The sequence below is a fragment of the Acomys minous genome (genome assembly GCF_964271855.1).
Source record: "Acomys minous genome assembly, chromosome: 4".
Classification (NCBI taxonomy): domain Eukaryota; kingdom Metazoa; phylum Chordata; class Mammalia; order Rodentia; family Muridae; genus Acomys; species Acomys minous.
Genome location: NC_140486.1, coordinates 86707030 through 86729817, shown reverse-complemented (window position 1 = coordinate 86729817; position 22788 = coordinate 86707030).

The following is a 22788-nucleotide window of genomic DNA, read 5'->3' as shown; positions in this document are numbered from 1 at the left end:
TGACATTGCTGCGTAGCCATGGAGATCTGGAATTCCTGTTCCTCTTGGCCACTCGGATGGGGTTTTCAAAGCAAGGAGGCGATGAGGTTCCGTCCCGGGCTTTAGAAAGGCAAGTCTGAGAGCCTTGTAAAAGGTGGCGGGAAGAGGGTGCTAGCTCATGAACCTCTGGGTGACCTCTCGGGGACCAGTCTTCACGTGGACTTGAGTGAACTGGTCAAATAGGTCTGGAGTGACTAGTCCATTGCTAAACGGCCACTGAGTGAAATACAGAAAGGGAAACGCCATAAGAGGCGAGAAAACAGAAATCTGAACATTTCAGAAAAGACATTGCTTACAAGAGAGTAAGATGGCCCAGAGGCGCATGGGGGAGAGGCTGAGAGGAAGCTGACAGGTGACCCTGTTTCTCCAGGGAAAGTTCTTCCTGTGAGTCCCGCAAACTCTGAAGCGTCGATTTGCCGGCAGATGGTGGACCGGACACGGGGAAATGATTGTGCCCGTCTAGTTAGAGTCTCTCACTTGAGAAAATATCCAGGTGTCCATGCGGACCTCTCAAGGCCAGGGCAAGGCAGCTAGGCCACTGTGGGGTTCTGATCTGTGAGGAGGCAGCCCGCGGCCCGCAGCAGGCCTCTCCTAAATCACCGTGTTTACATCCGTGCTGTTTAATACGGACAATGAGCAGATCCACGGATCAATTAATAGGCATTTAAAAGCATTTACTCAGTCTCCACAACAGTTTATGGAAAGTGCATTTAGAAAGCAATAGACGTTATTGCTATTCTAAAGTGCTTGCGGATCCCAGATGAAAGGCGCTCGTAACTGGGAACTATTTATAACTGAAGGAGTCCTCCACACCCACGGCATACAACGCCGCCGCCATCCCCTGACGGGCTTGACCTGCCAGTCCATGCAGCGTGTCTGTTTAAATTACACTGTAAGTTCCAGAGGGTGGAGGCCTTGTTTTTTTTTTTTCTTTTTTCTTTTTTCTTTTTATGGTTTGTAAAGCATCATGAATAACCTTGGTACTCTGTAAATAAATAAAAACCACATGAAACGGTGAAAATAGATGCCACCTCCCTTGTGTGTTTGGGAATCTGCCCTTTGTTTCAAAGAGTTGGATTCAATGGATGTCACTCTGCAAAAGTGGCTGAGAAGGCTGCATCGGGATTTAAAAAAAAAAAAAAAAAGTCCCTCGACATAGACTCGTGGATCGTGCAGGTTTATGTGTCTTCAGTCGGCAAGATTCCCTGGTGTGCTGTTACTTCCCATAGTTTCACACGGCCACGGAGCAAGGCAGAGGCGACATGGGACCTTCCCTGAAGCTGGCTCTGACCTGTTGTTTATACTAGAGCGGGGACAACTATCCCCAAGAAACCCCTTTAAGGCTAATACGCAGCTGTCAGGACAGAGCCCTGCCTGTGGCTCCCCTTTAGCTGGGGGGGGCTGCTATGAAGATGGAGGGGGGACATTAGCCTCTGACCTGCCTTTCAGGGCTCTCTCTACTGTCATCTCGCCAGGCTGGCTCCTCCTTGCGAGTGGGCCTGCACATTCGTCTGGGTCAGCTCTTAACTTATTAAAGTACAGGAAAGGTCAAATGAAGGTCAAGAGAGCCCACTGCAGGGGCCTCCTACAAACACTGAATACAGGTTACAGGAAAAAAGTCAAAATGAAAAAAAAAAAAAAAAAAAAGACAGCTTCTGCATTTGACATATAATGCTGTCTTATACAGTGAGGGCTCTTTCACAGAAGATAGGCACCGGATCTTACTCTACATCTCCTCAGTGGCACCCCTTGCACATAGTAGCAGCTCACTGAACGTTTGGTGTTTGCTCTGCAACGTGCTCAGAGAGATGGGTAATTACCTTTGAGCCATTAAGAGAAAGAAATAAAGGGAGGGCATTAGGTCAAAGCCTGTCTTGGAAGCTGATAGTTTGTCTGGCCACGGTACAAAGCTTCGACTCAGAGGTTAAAAGCACCAACCAACCCAAGACTCAGTACACAAAAGGCAGAGCGCGTGCGAACAGCAGTGTGGGAGCGTCAGCCCTCTTGGCTTGTCAGAAAAAGCACAGGCTTGCTAAGGATGAGTACGTGGCTTGTTCAGATACTGGAGCTGCTTTCTCATGTGACTCAGGCCAGTTATAGGAGAAGACAGTGAAAAAAGCAACACATAATTCTCTGGAATCTTGTAAGGGGTGGCCGTCTTGCCCTCCCCCCCATATCTGTCCTTTTCTTAGGTATAAATCAAGGCCACTACACTACCCTGGCTGGTTCAGGAGATAGCTCTGGAGAACCACTTGTTCAAGGTCTGTCTGAAGGGTTTGCTTTGGGGGTAAAAAAATGCTTGGTTCCTAAAAACAACAACAACAACAAAAACAAAACAAATAAAAAACAAACAAACAAACAAAAACCAAAACAACCCCCCCCAAAACAACAACACAAACCAACAAAACAAACAAACAAATGAAACCCCTTTGTTCCAGGCATCATATTCTTACCAGAGATATTCATAGTAATTGCAAACTCTTACATTTATGATGGGGAGATAGCAAGTTTGTAGAAGAGACACAATCCCATGTTCTTGGTCCTTTCATAACATGGGAGGAATCAGTCACTGTCTAGCCAGCCGCTCCATCAGTGGGAACAAATGTAGCGAATCCTGGGAACTGATCAGGAAGGAAGACGAGGGTAGCCATGAGCTCAGCTCTAAGGGGAGACAGAGCAGACGTCACTCACAGACACCTATGGCTCTGCTTGCCTAGAGCCACTAAGCAGCAGAGTTAGAGTGTTTCATTGGTGTCATTGGCTTATAGTCCTGTTTGTCTGTTGAGACAGGGCCTTACTGTGTAGCCGTGCCTGGCCTGGAACTCATGCAGACCAGGCTGGTCTCAAACTCAAGAGATGCTCCTTGCCTCTGACTCCCAAATGCTGAGATTAGAGGCAGAGGCAGGAGGATCTGTGTAAGTTCCAGACCAGCCTGGTCTACATAGTGAGTTCCAGGGCTACAGAGAGAGACCCTGTCTGAAACAAAACAAAACAAAAGAAAACCAGTTTCATTGGCTATTGTTATAATCATGTTGTTGTTGTTGTTGTTATTGTTATTATTATTTTGGTTTTTCAAGACAGGGTTTCTCTGTGTAGCCTTAGCTGTCCTGGACTCACTTTGTAGACCACCCTGGCCTCGAACTCACAGCAATCCACCTGTCTCTGCCTCTCGAGTGCTGGGATTAAAGTCATGCACCACCATGCCTGGCTATAATGATGTTTATTTAATGGATAAAGCGACTGGTGTAAGGGCCAGACTGCCTTGCAGTATGCAGTGAACGAGCAGTGTTTAAGACCTAGTTCTGTCTGGTAACACAGCTCGCAGGAGGAGCTCCCAGCTGTTAGGCTACAGAAGTAAGGTCTTAACTGTACAAACGATGCTCTGAAGGCCACGCCTCACAGGGGGCTCTCACGTGTAGAGACAGTAACTAGAACAGATTGCATAATTTTAGCTACGCTAGGCACACATTTCTCCTCCCATTATTTGCTCACGTTAGTAAGATTTTTTTTTTTTGAGTGTTCAAATTACATCCCCACCCGTGGCCCCAACAGAGCTAGAATGATAGTGTGACCCAAAAGAAGTGGTATTAAGAAGCTTGGAGGCGTTCTGAGCCTTCCTTTCAAAGCCCGCGGGTCGCTAGAGTTCACACGATGAAGAAGCCCCTAACCTCCCAGGAACCCTCACTGCCCGAGCTCAGCCTGCGTAGACTCTTTTAGGGAAGTGCTCAGATTCTCCTGCAAATTAATTTTCAAGTTCCTCAGGAGAGATTGCTTAACCAGACTGCGCAGAAATGGGTCCCAGAGTGAGTGCCTGATTAGGATTGACAGAAAAGGAAAGGAAAGGCATGTACCCTTGGGAGGTAGGCTAGGAGACCCACCCATGGCAAGATTGGCCGGCCCTCATTTCCCCAGAGGGCTAGCCTATACCTACTGCCCTTACAGACAACCATCTTAAAGTGAGGGTAGGCTGCCAGTCTCCGGATGGCCCAGAGGCTCCGAGGATACATTCTTAGCGAGGGTCCTCTTCATCACACACAACATACATGGGGCAGCAGAGTCGCCCTCCTGAGGCCAACGGCCAGAAGACGCCAGGCCACAAGGTGAAAGGAGTCATTAGTATAGCAGACATGAGCAGTGCCCCCTGCGATCATGTGATAGCCAGCCCTCGCTCATGGCCTCTGAGGGATGCCTACACATCTTCAGTAGGGTCCCAGGGCATGGGGGTGGGGGAGGGTTGTCAGTCAAATAGGGAGGACAGCTTTGCAATTGTCATTTCAGTGGGACGTGCTGGCAGCAGGGGTGTCTTGGCTGTTTGGATTTCACCACCCTCCTTCTCCCTGACAGCCTGCTCCTGGTTAGGTGCATGAAGGGTTAACCGGCCTTGTAGGACTCAGCTGCCAAGTATACTTAATGCTCACTCCAGCACTCCAGGCCTGTATGCTTGTATTAACACTGCTGGAGTGGCCCGGCTCATGGCATCTGGTTCCCTGGCAACAGCTTTCATTGGCTCATTCCAAGCCCTTTCTTCTTAAGAAAGCTCCGACGGAGCCGCCCACCCATTACTGCTGATCACCGTCTCCACTGCATCTCGGGACGCAGTTGGTATGAAAAAGAGCACTTGCGCACGTGAGGCCAAGTACAGCCGCCATGCCGTGCCCGCGGTTAGTACAGCTGCTATGCTCTGGTTTTCGTCAGGGCTAGGTGCAAATGGTTTGCTTTTCCGCTGGGACGGAGCGAGAAAGTTTCCCAGCGCTGGAGGTCTTTGTTCGGCAGAAATCCCTCAGTCCCGTGACTCACTGGCTGCGTCCTGGGCTGGTCTGTGCTGTGACGGAGCTGACTGAACCCAGACAAGAAATCCAGATTGTGGACGGCTTGTCCTCCGTCAGGAGCAAGGCAGGGCAAAGTCTGCCTTCCTTAGAACCCAGGGAGCCTGGCAGCCGCTCCACACTCCCCCAAGATGTCTGGCAGCTCCAATTTTGCAGAGAAAGGCAGCAAAAAGGAGCTCTTGATGCAGTATTTGGGGGAATAAAAAAAAAATTCGACTGGTGGCTCTAATAAAGAAGGGAGCTCTTCCAGGGTTCTCAGACTCACTCAGAATAATTTGGGGTTGTTTTGTCTGGACCCCGAATAAAATGAAAAGTAATGGAGTAGAGCTGAGGGAGGAGGCAAGCTATTTTTGTTCAACTGCTTTGTCAATCAGCTCAGTTCATTCTGGCTTTTAAGAAAAATACCAAATTTCATCTAATCCACTTAGACTCAACAGAACTCTCGGGCCTGAGCATGAAAAAAACGCTTAAAAAGAATAGTAGCCATGTCGATCAAAGATGTTGCCTTCCGGCCTGGCCTCCCACTCTGGGCTGAGCATCCTGGTCACTGTGGAGATGCAATGGGAGGGGCAAGAGAGGGAGGATTCAAGGATACAGGGCCGGTGTTTGCCTGGAAGAGCCGGAAGTGAGCAGGGGCCTTTCCTGCTGCTTGGGGATGGTCTGATTCTTGGGCCTGTGTGAGGGTGAGTGGGGTTAGGGATGTGGTGCTATGCCGTATGCTGTCAAGATATGGTACAGAGGACACTCAACGACATGCATTTGAGATCCAAATCAAAGCTGTTCCTTATTAGGTGTGCAAACAGCTCTTTGACCTCCATTGCCTGGAAAATGGGGGGGGGGGGGGGGGAGGTGATAGTGTCTACCAGGCAGGCCTGTTATCAGAGAAGTGGCTGGTCCCTGCTTCTGTCAGGCGCTGATAAGCTTTGGAAGCTCCTCAGGTAATTCTAGCGTTCAGCCATTTTTAAGAACAACGGATGTATACTGGAGAGATGGCTCAGAGGTTAAGAGTACTGGCTGCTCTTCCAAAGGTCTTAAGTTCAAATTCCCAGCAACCACACGGTGCCTTACAACCACCCATAATGAGATCTGGTGTCTCCTTCTGGCGTGCAGGTGTACATAGAGGCAGAACACTGTATACATAATAAGTAAATATATATTTAGAAGAAGAAGGAGGAGGAGGAGAAGGAGAAGAAGAAAGAGAAGAAGAATGCACGCGTGTGATCCCAGCACTCAGGGAGGCAGAGGCAGGCGGATCTCTGTGAGTTCGAGGCCAGCCTGGTCTATAAAGGAAGTCCAGGACAGCCAAGTCTATACAGAGAAACTTGGTCTCAGAAAACCAAACCAAACCAACCAACCAACCAAACAATCAAGCAAAAAAGCCATGGGTGTGGGCTGGGTCTATAGCTTGGAGGTTAAGGTGCTTGCCTTGCATATGTGAGGCCCTGAGGTTACATCGTTAAAATCTGAGGGAAAAGAGACCTGGAGAAGAGGGGTTGGGATGTATTGTGTTCAGCATGCTTATAGCCCTGAATTCAGTCCCTAGCACCAAAGAAACGAATCAGAACAATAAACAAAACGCACCTATAGACGCGCCATGTGGAAGGCCCTTTATAGTTGTTTATTTTTGAGGCTGCAGAATTCCTTGAAAAGCAGAGCATCTTAGGGATAGAAATGAAAAGCAGGTATTATTTGGAGAAATAAAATCGCTTTCTCCTTTCCTCGCAGTAAAGAGTTGGAGCAGAAGGCAAGCATAGCTCACTGCCCTGAAGCGCATACCCTCCTTTGAGCTCTGCCCAAATGGGTCTCGCCCCTTTGTATTAAAGAGAAAGAAAACTGAGTAATTCCAATAGGAATGGTTTGGCAAGAGGGTTCATAGTGTAACGAGGATAGATAAGTGGCCTAGTCCCGGCCTGAGAAAGCTCATGGCTTCGTAAGGGAAAGTAAGACACGCCACCTTAAACCCGGATGATGCTGGGCTTGACAAGATTACATAGTCATTCCCTGAGCTGCTTTTCCCAGGAGGAAGATTGAGAGTGTGACCCAGAATGCTTAAAGAGTCTCTGAAAAGGGGGTTCATTTTCAGCCAGGACTATAAGCAGGAAGTGGTTCTTATCAGTAACAGAGCAATTGAAGACCTTTAGTCAGAGCATCACATCATATAAAACACCTGACATTTTCATTAGTTAGTACACGAGACAGCATGAATTTGTGGAGCAAAATTGAAGATAATTTATTTATTTTTAACTACAGGGTCCTGGAGAGATGGCTTAGCAGTTAAGAACACTGGCCGTCCTTCGAGAGGACCCAGGTTTGATTCCAAGCACTCACATGGCTGCTCACAACTGTCCGTAATTTAATTATTTTTACTATCATTATTATGATTATTATTTTGGTTTTTCAAGACAGGGTTTCCCTGTGTAGCCCTTGCTGTCCTGGACTTGATTTATAGACCAGGCTGGCCTTGAACTCACAGAGATCCACCTGTCTCTGCCTCCCAGAGTGCTGGGGTTACAGGCTTGGCTGCAATTTCAATTCCAGAGGTCCAAGGCCCTTTTCTGGCCTCTGAAGGCCTCAGGCATAAACAGGGTTTATATACACGTATGCAGACAAAATACCCATACACATAAAAATAAATAATAAAATATTAAAAAACTAATATTACCTGTGTGTGTGTGTGTGTGTGTACGTGTGTTGGACAACTCTCAGGATCTGATACCTTCCTTTTACAATTGGTCCTGGGGCTGGAACTCAGGTTGTCAGCCTTGTGGCAAGCACCTTTACCTGCTGAGCCATCTTGCCCTGCATGCAAATTATAAGGAAAAAAATAATTTTAATACACCAGTGGGCAGATGGGTGACTTAGAGGCTATGTACAGACTATTACGTTCCTCTTGTTGCTGGGACAAGCTACCCCACACAAATAACATAAGAAATGGTTGCTTGGGGCCACAGTTTGAGGTCCTGGTCCGTCACAGTCAGGAGTGTGAGACAGCCAATCACATAAGGGAGTAAGAGCGGTGAGTGCTGGTTTTCTCCATTTTGTTTAGCTCAGGACCCCAGCCTTAGGATGGCGCTGCCCGGGGCGCCAAGTGGGTCTTCCTACCTTTCCGGAAATCCTCTCACAGACACACCCAGAGGCATGTTTCCATAGTGCCTCCAAATCTCATCGAAGTATCAAGACTATCACGCACGGTAGCTGTGTCACCCAACACAGCACTTTTTGTGCTTAATAACAAAATGGGAGTAGGCCAAAGCGGTGTGGGAGACTGGTTCTAGAAACCCTAGAGTCTGTGCGGCGATTCCAAGCCAATCCCAGACTGCTCTTTTCACTCTTCCTGTTGAGAGTTTCACGAAGGTCTTAGGGTAAAGCCAGAGCAAACACGTTGCTGTTAGAACCCCCTGTGGTGTCTCTGGTCTCCACACAAGAACATAACACAGGAGTGGCATGCTGGCTCCTTGAGGCACACCCAAGTCAGTCTCTCCGTGGCGGCTGCCTAGAACACACAGCTGGAAGTGACTGTAGAATTCTGGCCTAGTTTAATACAGCGCTCCATGGATGGTGAGTGACGTCTTCCATAGGCTAGGGAGGAGAGCCAGTCGTGTGTGATACATAAACGGAGATCAGCCAGCTCAGCGTTGTTCTCCGAGGAATTCCCATTCGTGTTCCAGGGTGTGGATTTGATCATTCTCAGGAATTGCTCTCAGCATCAATCAATGTGGAGAGTTAAGGAAGTAATCCAATTTATTGGGTTAACCCTAGCTCCTCAGTCTCAAGATGCCATTTAAGGACACTACTTGCTTAATGCTGATTTTTGTTTGTTTGTTTTTTCTGAGACAGGGTTTCTCGGTGTAACAGCCCTGGCTGGCTGTCCTGAACTCACTTTGTAGACTAGGCTGGCCTCGAACTCACAGAGATCCGCCTGCCTCTGCCTCCCAAATGCTGGGATTAAAGGCATGCCTCCGCCATGTCTGGCCTTGGGGATGTGCCTCTTTCAAAGTCAGGCTATAGCTTCTTTGAATTCTTTGTGACAGTTGCAGCACTGCTCAGCTGTGTGGGTGGGGGTGCTCAGATTCGTGGCGTGGCGGAGTTAAGCTCACAGCCCCTTTAGCAAGTAGAGGCTGGGTGCCCTGGTGGGAGGCATAGCAGGATTTCATTTGTTTTTCCTAGTTGGCTAACCTCATGTCTGTCCTCCCTTTAAGAAGACTGTCTGTCTCTAGAAGCTTCCTCTGAAAGTCACTCAGAAGCCCCTTGAGGGATGCCCTGTGCTCTACGGTAACCTTGCAATAAATGAGTTGATTCCTTCAAATCATCTTTAACTTTAAAAGCCCTGTTTCTCCTGAGACATCGGTCAATTTCTGTTGTATAAGTACAGGGCCTACTGTGTGGGCTGGCACCCCACCCCCACCCCCCTTGACTTGTTTTGTTGTAACACCTAGAAATGTCGTCCGGTCATGCCTTCAGCAACGAATACTGAATATTCACTTATTGTAAATATGCTTCGCTCTACTCATTGAGTTCTCCCACGGGGCAGATGATGACAACTCGGCACCGAGTTGCTCTCCTGCCAGCACTTGGCAACTACTCAAAATTATAAAAGGAATCTCAACTTTACAAATCTCACCAAGTGTACAAATGACACCATGAGGGTGAGGCAGGGCCCCCTCAGGACCGGTGTGCAGAGGTGCACGCCTGGAACCCCAGCGCCGGGACTTGGAGCCTGTTCTGAGATACGTGATGAGAACTTGTCTCAAAAGAGAAGAAAAGTGAAACTAGGTGTCAGGGAATGGGAGCAGCAGGTGAGGGCGCTGGCTGTCTAAGTCTGAGGATGCAGGTTCGATTCCTGCCTGGAACCAGGTAGATGTAAATGGAACTTTTAGTTACCTGTTTCAGTTGTTGTCTGGGAGGGTCTCTGCCTCTTTCTGCTCACCTAGGCCCAGAATGTTCTCAGCCTCTGAGACTTACTGCTTAATAAGCTCACCCTTTCTGGTCCTTTCTGAGCTCATAGCTGGCTGGCTCAACTGAGTTGTTCTGGCTCAAACTCCTCTCCCAGCAAACTTATTCAATCTGGCTTTTCTCTCAGCCTCTAAATTGCTCTGGTTGGCCTCAAACTAATTCCAACAATCTGCTCTAATTTCCTGGCTCCTTCTCATTCTCTGGCTCATTCGATCTTCACCTGAGTCTAGCTGGTTTGCTCTCTGCAACCTGTCTCTCTATTACTGTTGTGGTAAAACTGCCTCCTCTCTCTTTGCACTGGCCCTATGTAGCTCCCCCTTTCTCTCTCTTCTCGAGAGAGTTGAGCGTATCCTATTCTGCTAAAACTTTCTCAAATTCGTCACTTTTTCTGCCACTCAATTAGACATCACTTTCAAACATGGGTGCTTCCTTCTACAAACTAACTTTACCTTCATTGTTTGGCATTAAAGCCTTGTACCATCATGCGTGGACCTCAGCTTTTCTTTACCTGAAACTTGCCCTGTGTCAAGCCAGCCTTGAATTCAGATCTGCATGCCTCTGTCTCCTAGATTAAAGGCGAGGTTGCATTCCAGACAGATCATATAGGCCTAGAAGGTCTTTGGATGTGCTCTCTTGCCAGAGCAACCATGTTCTTGAATTCAAATTCCTCTATAGGTTAAAAAAGTCAGATGTGGCGGTGGGTGGGGTTCGAAAGATGAGGTCCTCAGTGCATTCTGAGGAGGATGACTGTCTTCCAGAGCTACACAGAAATGTTCACCCCAGAGAGTGGCCTGATTGGGAGGAAACACTTAGCGTAATGTATTAGAAATATCCAAGCTGAGATCATCCAAGATGGCGCCAATTGCACACTGTGTCTGATCTGCAGAACAGCAGTGACTGCACAGCCACCAAAGGACCATACTGAGAGCTCCAAAACACAGTGCTGGTGTTTCCCAGAAAGAAGGAAATCCTGTCATGTGGATCGTCCATGCCTTCCCGCGGACTGCAGGACCATGGGACCACACTCAGGTGAGTTCTCAGGGACCCTGGGCTGCCACTGCTGCCTTTTGGGTTGCAGCCAGGTGCAGCGTTCGAGGAAGGGGTGCTGTTCGAGTTGAGCCCCAGTGAGGACTCCACCACCCACACCACAGGCCTCATGGACCTCCTCTCATGGGCTGGGGCCATGCTCAGTGCTGAGAGCTGGATGATGCAGAGGTGAATACTAGCAGCAGCACTGAGGTGGGGGCCCATGGCAGATGGAACATGCAATGGAACCAGAGATCCAGGAGGTACAAATCAACAGAGCCACAAGTTCCCCGGGATAAGAAGCTGAGCTGAGCCAACATCAGTGGTTTCTGTGAGCTATTCAACAAAGACTTTGAGAGGCCTCCACTTGCCGCCTGCTTGATGGCCCACAAGATCCAGTACCCACAGGAATAGGAGGCCATCTGGGCCTTGACGGCCAGCAACAATCTGGTGAACTGAATGGGAGCAGGAGAGCTGGCCCCGAGGACACAGAAACAGGAGAGCTGACCCTGAGGACGCAAGAACAGGAGAGCTGACCCTGCACTGAGGACACAGAAGTGGGAGAACCGGCCCCACCCCGATGACATGGGAGCAGGAGAGCCTGTCCTGACCTGAGGACACAGGAGCAGGTGAGCCAGCCTTGCCCTGATGACATGGGAGTGGGTAAGCTGGTCCTGCCCTGAGTACATGGGAGCAGGGGACCAGGACCTGCCTTGAGGACACGGGAGCAGGAGAGCTGGCCCTGACCTGATGACATGGAGCAGGAGAGCAGGCTCTGCCCTGAGGACACAGGAGTGGAAGAGTGGGCCCTGTCCTGAAGACAAGGAAGCAGGCCCTGATTCAGGGCTATGAGTGAACCTCAACCCAATATTCTACCCCATGTATGACCTGCTGGAACACATAGAGGGGCCAGACCTGCAGATTCAAAGATTCAGAATCTCCTTGACACATGGAAACAACAGGATATCCGACAGCAGTCCCAGTGAGGTAACGGTAGTGTAGGCCTCAAATCAGACCTATGAGTTGTAGCAATGAGCATTTGAAAGTAAACATATGTTGACAAAAAGTAATACACTATAGCTTCTGTGACAAGATTTTTGGTTTGTCTGTTTTGTTTTACTGGGGGGAGGAGAGGGATTTTGGTGCATATCATGTAAATCATAGATATTCAATAAAAGTTTAAAAGACAACAAATTACCAAACTACTCTCCCTAAAAAATGTTGTATTTTTATAATGATTCCTTATGTAAGAGATACTCTTTTTCTTACCTGGAACAACAATGTGCATTTTTGTGTAAAGACTGACATTTACTGTTCTGTTTTGGTCAAAGACTGTGTTTCACCCCATAATCCAGGCTGGCTGGGAACTCCTGGCAATTCTCCTGTCCAGCCTCCTTAGTACTCAGCCAGCCATGATGCCTGGTCAAGACTGGCATTTTAATAGATGAAGGTGACTGTTCATATAAAATGTTTTCATTAATGGGAGACATATTTGTTACGATTATTTACCTCTTTCCTTTTAAAGTAGCCTCTTCAAAGCCTTTGATCATATTTATCCTGATTTACTGTCTCACTGGTAAAACCTCTTTGTTGAGTAATGATCCATTGTCTAAGTTACTCTAAATATCATTTTTACTATTTGTCATTTATATTTTCATGCTGATTACAACTATTTTTAATTTACCAAATTAAAAATTTACAGTAAATTTTTTTTTTAAAAAGTCAGACGCAGTGGTTATAGACACTTCTGAGTTGAGAAGGCCTGTCCCCACAGGGTGGAAGGTGAGACCTGACACCCAAAAGTTGTCCTTTGACCTTTACAAGTACACTGTGGCATGCACATACCTGAACACACACACACACACACACATACACACACACACACACATACACACACACACACATACACACACATACACACACACACATACACACACATACACACACACATACACACACACACATACACACACACATACACACACACATACACACACATACACACACACACATACACACACACACATACACACACACATACACACATACACATACACACACATACACACATACACACACACATACACACACACACACACACACACACACACACACACACACACACATACACACACACACACAGAGGTAACGAAGTAAACCTTGAATATTTCAGTGAAGATTCTAGCACCCAGACTAGGTAAGCAATCTACTATCTATCTCAGGCCCTCACAGAACAGTCTCAATAGGTTACCTTGTACTGAGTGTGTTGTGTAAAGTAGAAAGTATCTCAAGAAAATAATGAAAGACGGAAAGCGTTAAGTTGAAGCTGGGCATGGTGACACATGCCTGTAATCTCAGCAAGCAGGAGGCAGGATTTTGAGAGTTTGAGGTCAGCCTAGGTCATATAGCAAGACACACACACACAAACACAAAACAGCACACTCACAAACACACACCCGGGCACTGATTTGTGTAAGAGAGGGATGAGGACAACACTGTGAGAACCCAAGGGTAGGGGAGCAGGTGCCCCTCAAAGGGATGTTGAAGAAATAGGGTCTAAGTGGGACTTGTAAAGAGAGGACACAGCTTGGGGTAGCCGTGTAAAAGCACCTCTTAACATCACCAATTCTGAGGAGCAGAAGTGACAAGGGCCCCCGTTGCTCCACTCTGACTCTATCACCACATTTGTACCAAAGCTGCTCCTAACCCATGTCTGAGTATGCCAGCAGAACCATGACAGACAGGCTAAGCCCTGGGGACACTGCAGACAGGGCGCACCTCCGATGGGTGACTGGCTTCGGGATTCCCAGTGACCTTGCGAAACCTTCCTCCTATGGCACAGCACTCTAAAACACTTCACCCCTCCGCCTTTCTCCCCACCCTCCTTCGTATGGGTGGATCTGGGCCCTATCTGCTGCTTCTCCTGGCTCCCGCCCCGTTTTCCCTCACAGGTGTTTTCCTTAATAAATCTCAGACGCATCTAATCTTGTCTTGGTATCTGTTTCTGGGAGGACCCAGATGGACACACAAGTCTTGTGATGATGCCAGGTCGGCATCCCCAGGGCATTCCAAAGCTCCTGTTTCATTTGCTTGAGTATTCGTTCCCAATTATCTTCCTAATTACTGCTGTCTTTCAGAAGTTGCTACTAGGGGAAAAAAAAGACATTTTAACTAGGAGGAAGTGTCTGTGGGAAATTCCCACCAAGGGAGGGGGAGAGCTGGGGGGGGGGGAGAGCAGGCCTAGAGAATAATTAGAAAAACACTCTAATTTTCCTTATGTTAATTACTTTCAATAAGCTCTAGTAACAGGAAAGCACAGAGAGAGAGCTCAGCAGTTAAGAGTGCTAGTTGCTCTTGCAGAGGCCCTGGGTTTAATTCCCAGCACCTACATAGTAGCTCACAACTCCCCCTAATTCTAGGTCCAGAGGCTTCCATGTCCTCTTCTGACCTCTGAGGGCACCAGGCAGGCACCTGGTCCAGCTATATACATGCAGGCAAAACACTTATTCTCCTAACATACAATTCATCTTTTTTTCTTTTTTAATTAAAGCATTTTCTTCTTAACCTTTAAAGTTTTAATGTTGGTTTATTGAGACAAGGGTTTATTTTATAGCCCGGGTTGGTTTGGCACTCGCCATGCAGCAGCCCAGGGTGCCCTTCAATCTGCAATGCCCCCCTGCTCCTGCCCCATAAGTGCTGGGAGGACAAGCACGCACTACCCCACCAGGTTGGTGTGGTCCTCAGGATTGAATCCAGGGCTTTGGGAGCGCTAGGCAAAGGCTCCCCATCTGGCTTACATCCCCAGCCATGCTTACGTCGTTAGCCAGCTATGCACCACCTGGTTTCTCTGCACTGAAACCTCTTCAGGTCTTCAGAGAGAGAATTAGAAAAGCAACAGTTGAGCCCAACAACAACAGCAACAGCAGCAGCAACAACAACAACAACAACAACAAAAATCCATGATTCAATATACCACCGGTTGGTTGGGCATTTCACCGTGGATATCACTGCACTTCCACTTGAAACTAACTTTCTTCCTCCCTCTTTCCCTCCCTTTCCAGAAACATGTATTGAACAACTGACATGCACCTTGCCATGAGCTACGATTTGCACATAAGACGTGACGAGCAGCCCCATCTCTCAGAGAGCCCGGAGACCAGTGGGATTGTAAGCGTATCAGCAAATAGTTAAAATGTTACATGATAAAGCTTTGGTCTCACACAGAGCTATTTAATTGAGCAAATTGTTCTTTCTTGCAACAGCCATGAGTTGTTGTTGTTGTTGTTGGTGTGTGTGTGTGTGTGTGTGTGTGTGTTTTCTGTAATCACACATTAGCATTTTTGCAGGAAGTAGCATCCTCCAGATCTTCTGGAAGGAACACACTGGATGAATTAGTTTTGGTTGCTAAAGCCATTCTGTCAGGAAAAATTAAATGGTTGGAGCTAGAGAAATGGCTGAGTGCTTAAGAGAATTTCTTAGTCTCGCAGAGGACCCACACTGGCTCCCAGCACCCAACATGGCAGCTCACAGCTGTCTATAAGCCCAGTTCCAAGGAATTCAATAGCTCTTTTGACCTCCAAGGGCTACTGCATGCATGCAGTGTGCATACACTCACTCATGCACACATACATACACATGCAATAATTTTTTAAAATAGTTTTTCAAGACAGGGCTTCTCTGTGTAGCTCTGGCTTGTTCTGGAACTCACAGCAATCCACCTGCCTCTGCCTCCCAAGTGCTGGGATTAAAGATGTGCGTCACCACTACCCAGCTGGCCTGTGTTTTTATAACGAGACTCTCTTAGGATCTACCTTGGTCCCATCTGAGGGGAGGGGCTATGATGACGTAATGACCTCCCATCAGGCTGCACTTCCTAAGTACCTCTTAATATCACCACACCAGGGATCACATTTCTAACATGAACGTTGTGGGGCGAGGTGGGGGACAAACCACATGCAAGCACAGCAGGGTAAATAGAGGCCAGACAATGTGGTCTCTTGTAAGTCAGCATAAAGGGATGATGAGACAACATTGAAGATTTTGATGAGCAGAATGACTTGATGGAATGTATATAATTTTTTTCTAAGGTGCCCCTGGCAGGCTATGGTGGTGCAGATCTGTAATACCAGTATTCACTAAGCTAAGACAGGAGGATTCTGAGTTCAAGGCCTGCCTGGGCTATATAGCAAATTTGAGATTAGCTTGAACTAGAGAGTATGAACCTATTTAAGATAAATACAAATAAACACACAAAGGCTGGGTAGTTCAGATGGTAGAGTGTTTACTTAGAATATAAAAGGACCTTGGAGTATGTACACACACACACACACTATGCACCACGCACTCATAATACTCTGTCACACACACTAACATACTCACACACACCATACACACACACACACTTTTATACACTTACTCATTCATATATGTTCTTACACACACATACACCACACACACTCTCTCTCACACACACACATACTCACATTTTCTCACACACACACATTCTCTCAGACACACTTGCAAGACACTCGCACACTATATACCACAGACACACTCACACACACACACACACACACACACACACACACACATATATATATATATTCACACATCAAACAGCACACACACACTTACACATACATAACCATACTCATACACCATACAGCATACTCTCACACACCTGCATGCGTGCACACACACACACACACACACACACACACACACACACACACACACACAGTGGATCTGATCATGTGACATATCCCACCTTCTCACGGAAGAAGGCTCCTCCTATGAACTCACCAAGGGGTGTGTTTTGGAGGGGTGTTTGTCAGGAATTAGGACAGCTGAGAACTTTGTTTTCCCAGCTCTTGCTCTCTTAGTTGCTGGGCCAGGCATGTCCTTGGTCCCCTGTAACCACATTTGTCAGATGGAGAAAGGGAAAAGGGCTTTGCTTTCGGCTCCGACTGGTAGAGGTTCACTTTGTTTTTGTTTTTTCAAGACAGGTTTCTCTGTGTAGCCTTGGCTGTCCTGGACTCACTTTGTAGACCAGGCTGGCCTCGAACGCACAGTGATCCGCCTGCCTCTGCCTCCTGAGTGCTGGGATTAAAGATGTGTGCCATCACGCCTGGCTGAGGTTCACTTTCTTGAAAGGTAAAAGCAAAGTTGTGAGAAGTAGGAGATATAAAGTCCTGTTCCCTTTTAAAGAGAGCTAGGGGAACCCGAGAATCCAGACAGCAAAGCATCGTGTGACTTCACATCTGGAACAGCTGGCTGCTGATGCAGGGCCTACCTGGCCAGCCCAGGACGATAGTGAATAAGGTACTCCAGGCCAGACACAGCAAAGAACAGATGATGGAGTTACGCTCAGCCATTGGCTAAACTTTGCCATGTGATCCTGGCCAGTTCTTTAACACCTCTGAGCCTCACCTTCCTGTCTGTCTGGTTAGGATGATACCATGAAGTGTCAAGGTTGGAAGGATTAGCCCAAGTTATGTGCCACAGGCGTGAGTTACAAATGGCAGCTGTCATGGTTGCAGAGAGTGCTGGTCATCAGGCTTTCAGGGGTAGCCAGGCGTTGAACTAAGTGTCTCTCCTCTCTCTCTCTCTCTCTCTCTCTCTCTCTCTCTCTCCTCCTCCTCCTCCTCCCTTCTTTCTTTCTTCCTTCCTTCCTCACCCCCCCCACCTCTTTCTTTCTAAGACAGGCAGGGCCTAATGTAGCCCAGGCTGGCTTCAAACATGCTACTTAGCCAAGGATGTCCTCTGATCTTCCTCTCTCCACCCCCAGAGTGCTGGGATTCTGGGTGAGCACAAACATAGCCAGTTTATCCAGTGCTGGGATGACCCCAAGGCCAGGACCACTCTGGGGCTAGCACTCTGGCAACGGAGCTCTGTCCTGAGCCCAGGAACCAGGCATGGAAGGCATCATTTTCCAGTCTCTACTTCCCTCCCTGCCCCACCCCCATACTTTCTAGAAAAGATATGCCAAGCTCTGGAATTTTCAAATGTACCTCTGCTTTCAAGCAAGTTTGGATTGTTTTTATTTTGTACCGTATTGAATTCTCATGGAAGGGTCTCATTTTCGTCAGGCCGCTGTGCTTTTTGGATTTGGGAGCATTGGGAAAAGAATATCAGCATTTTTCTCTCCTTAAACCCCCCGCCCCCTCTGCCCCCCCCCTCCCGCCCCATGGCTCTGCCCTACAGACCCAGACCTGGGATAGGAATGTTCATTCGTTTCCCCAGTTGGCATCTCTGGGCTCCAGGAGCTGCAACTGGTGCCCTTAGTGCTTTAGACACGGGGAAGGTAAGGCTGGGGCAATGCCTTGTAGCATCTCGATGGGCCAGCACAGTGCCAGGCTCCGTACTCAGGCCCTAGTACAGCAGCTGCGGTCACCGCTGCCTGGGGAGCCTAGCCTGCCTTTGAGAGCTGGCATTTTGTTGGTACAAAGTCAAGTCCCAACGGCAGGATGACTTGGGTTGCAATGGAAAGTAGATTCCAAAGCTGCCCCTGGAATGTGAACTTTTCCTGGAAACTTTCCACGCTGCCTCTTAGAGAACAGCGGGCATCAACGTCTTCACACCAGGAGTCAATTAAAGGAACCCAAATTATTGCCATTCCAACAAACAGTGATCTCTGTTCCTCTCCAAATAAACTTGTTGGGATGGCCTCGGAGCCAGGTCTAATTACAGTCAGATAGCATAAATCTGATTAGAAGCCTTTCGTCTGCTTTAATTAATTTTCTCCTGCAATCAAAGCCATTTTCAATAAATGCTAAATATGTATTTAAACAACTCCGGGGCATCACATCGCTGCTCGAACCTGCTGGGAGCCTCTTTTATCCCTTCCTACTTCCTTCTGACGAAACATGGTCCCTGGACACTCTATTCTCAGGGAAAGGCTCACAAGAGCTGCACAGCTCTGAAATGGAGCCTGTGATATAAATACTTATATCCTGGGGACATGGATCACCTCGTCGTAGGTTAGAGTGGAGGGGTCATTTAAGGTGGTTCTGCATACGGTTACACATTTGGAGCCACTAGACGGAAAAAAACAAGAGCAAGTCAATAGTGAGAAATTTAGCAGTTGGAGCCTAACTGTGCCTTTCAAAGTTGTCGGAGGTAGGATTTAACAAACATAATCCTTTTTTTTTTTTAAATAAAATGTCAGGCTGGAGGGAAGTAAAGTGGGTGAAGCGCTTGCCACACAAGCCCGATGAACCTGGTCCCTGGGTCCCCCACAAATGTGGGAGCAGAGAACCAGCTCCACGAAGTCGTCCCCTCTCCTCCCCAGGTATGCCGTGGCAATGCACGAACCCCCATACTGATAAATGGTATTTTAATTTAAAAAAAAAAAAAGGAAAGAAAGTGTTTATTAAGAAACACTGAGCGCTCCACGACTCTGTGTGAGTACAAACCGCTTTGTCAAGCACAAGGTGAGGAAAATGACAGGACATGAAACACCGGGATGGATGGAGATTGGGAGGCTGGGAATGAGGCCGTGAGTTCAAATAACATCGTCCTCAAGCTTTCTGCTTAAAGCCACACATAGGAGACCCTGGGCCAGCAGGGTCAGCAAAGCTGACTGGGAACAGCCTGACACGGATGAGGTGAGCTGTAAGAAGCTAAATAACCACACACCTGGAAGTTCTGGAGGACGCCCCCCTGAGTCCCAAGTGACACTGCAGCAGCCACCCCAGGTTAAGGTCAGAGCTTGGAAGGCTTTATGCTCATGAACCCCCATGGGAGTCTTCAGCATCAAGGAACCTAACATGAAGAACTGCAATCCTAAAGCCAGGAGGACAGGCTCACGCCGGCAATCCAGTGGTCCTCAGCCTTCCTAATGCTGCAACCCTTTAATACAGTTTCTCATGTTGTGGCGACCCTAATCCCACCCCCCCTGTCCCCCCACCCCCCACCCCGCGCAAACCATAAAATAATTTTTTTCTGCTACTTCATCACTGTGAATTTGCTACTGTTACAAATCATACTGTAAATATCTGATGTGCAGGATATCTGATATGGGACCCCTGGGACAGGGTCGCTTGAAGCCCAAAGGGGTCACACCCCACAGGTTGAGGACTGATTGCCGTGTAATCCCAGCACTTTGAAGGCGGGAGTAGGGCCCACTCCTTTGCTCCTCACTACCATCAAAGAACTGTTCAAGCCATCTTCACGGACCAAGGACCCCCATGGGTGGAGAGAGAGCTGGGCCAGCCCAGTATCCACGGAGCCAAGGTGCCAGCAAATCTTAAGAGAGCGTGCATGCCAACAGTGGCACCTTTGCCATCATTCAGCGGACTGTTATTCCGCTCCCTTTCCGGTGGGGTCTACCGGCCGCGAAAGGATGATCACAGGAGGCAAAGCGAGCACACAGATGGACCGGAGGACAGAAGCATGGCTCCACCCACACCCTGAGGGCGGGAGGAGGAGATCGAGTTTTATTTTGCTTCCCTTCTGTCCATCTTGGCCTTGAAATGGTGATTCCATTGGTTTCCAGAAGTTCTGGGTCAAGAGTAAGCTGGAATGGGGTTAGAAGGGTACCCTGGGATCGAGGGCTGGCAGAAAAGGCCTCGTTCCTTCATTTCTCTGCCCCTTGGGATCCTGTGGGATGGCCCACTCACAGCTAGGAGTTGCTGTGGGCAGATGGTTGGAGCTATGCTTTTAAGGGCCCAGGAAGAACCTGGAGATCTTTTCCAAGTTAACTTTCCAGCATTGAGCTCAACTGTGAGCCACTCCAGAGCAGAGGAAGGAAAGGGCAAAGCTGCACTTTTAAAAAGTGGTATTGTTGGGCTGGAGAGATGGCTCAGAGGTTAAGAGCACTGTCTGCTCATCTGGAGGTCCTGAGTTCAATTCCCAGCAACCACATGGCGGCTCACAACCATCTATGATGTGATCTGATGCCCTCTTCTGGCCTGCAGGTGTACATGCAGGTAGAGCACTGTATACATAATAAATAAATAAACAAATCTTTAAAAAAAATGGTATTGTTGGGGCTGGAGAGATGGTTCAGCGGTTAAGACCATTGGCTGCTCTTCCAGAGGACCCAGGTTCAATTCCCAGAACCCACATGGCAGTTCATAACTGTCTGTAACTCAAATTCCAGTGGATCTGACTGCCTCACACAGACATATATGGAGGCCTAATGCCAAATGGTACATAAAAATAAATAATTTAAAAAATGACATTGTTTTTTTTATCTACACATAAGAACACAAACTATCAGGCTCTGATATCCAAGCTAGTGAAACTGGGTCCTCCTTTTCTTTCTTTGCTGTCTCTACCTCAGCTGAGGGGCTCGTTGGGGTTGCAGGGTGACAAGGGCACGGCAGTCAAGGGGAAACCGGCTACTCCAAACTTCCAAGGAGCATGGCTGGACTTGTGGGGGTTTGCTTGTTTTTGCAAAGCAAGAGAACAGTTGTCTTTAAAAGACGGCTCCTGGCACGCAGCTTTTAGATTTCTCTTTCCTGGCTCTAGAGCTGGTGGCAGGAACTGCCTGGTGGGCTGAAGAAAAAATAAAATAAAATAAAAAAAGAATATGACGAGTGGACGGAAGGAAGGCCTTGCCAGAAGTCCTCGAGGTTCCGGGACAGTGAAAGGAGGCATGCATGATATTCACATTAGTGCCAAATGGCCAGGGTGGCGCCAAACGGAGCTGATCTGATTCCATGCCCTCCTGGGGCAACTTTCCCTTAAAGGCCAAAAAGAGAGAGAGAGAGAGAGAGAGAGAGAGAGAGAGAGAGAGAGAGAGAGAGGGAGAGAGGGAGAGAGAGACTCATCTACTAGCTTGGGGCCAGACATTGAGCATGAACAGCAGCGGCCGCAGATCCTGTTCTCGCTTCCCAGGAGGAAGGCAAAGGACAGTCATTCTTGTCAGTTATCTCCCTCCTGCTCCTCCACTAAACACCAAAGCAATCTCAGCTTCTGCCCCAGAGGCGGCTCTGCCCCAGTGGCTGCAGTGGGGATCCTACACTAATCCAATGCAAGTTACTCATCTTAGTCCATCCTGGTCCACTACAGGTGGTCAGTGCGTGCTGTATGAAATGAACGGAGGGAGGGGGGGAGGAAGGGAGGGGGGAGGGAGGGGGAGGAGGGAGGGAGGGGACTCTGTATCTTACAGGTTAGGATTCAGCAATCTCTTTGAAAGGTGGTTAAACTGGCTGAAAAATAGGATCCGTTAAAACTGGTAAAACATAACTTGACTAAATACAGGACGTCAGCTTCATGCATTCTTTGCACGAGTGGATAATTGTTAGCAAATTGATTTTCCTTTGTAATGGAGTTCCTCGAGTGTCTGCATTAAGATTCAATTACTGCTGTCACTTTAGGTTCCTTGAAATCCATTATGTCTCTGTTAAATCCTGACGATAAAAAAGGGACCCTGAGGTGGGCGTGGTGATGCACCCCTTTAATCCCAGCACTCGGGAGGCAGAGGCAGGCGGATCAATGTCAGTTTGAGGCCAGCCTGTTCTACAAAGCGAGTCTAGGACAGACAGGATTATATACATATATAATTTTTTTTTGAGAATGGGTTTCAATATGTAGCTTTGCCTGGCCTAAAAATCACTATGTGGACCAGGTTGGCCTCAAACTCATAGAGATCCAATTGTCTTAGCCTCCCAAGGGATTAAAGAGTATACACCACTATACCCAGCCCCACCTTGAGATTTTTAATAAACAAAAACAAATTCCTGTAGAACTCAAATTAAACTTAAGTAATTGCTTCCTTGTCCCTCACAGTTCTGAGTTGACTATCTGCTTGGCTGTAGTCTAGCTAGGAGGTTTGTAAAGTGGGAGAGAAACTGATTTTGGCTGGTGGTTTATAAATCCTAGTTCTAGGAGTTAATATTGATTTAGTTCTAAATAATTTCTCTCAGGTGATCATTATATTCCACCCCTCCCCTCTTTTAAAAAAAATTATCCGAGAGGCATTCACGGAGTTCACTGC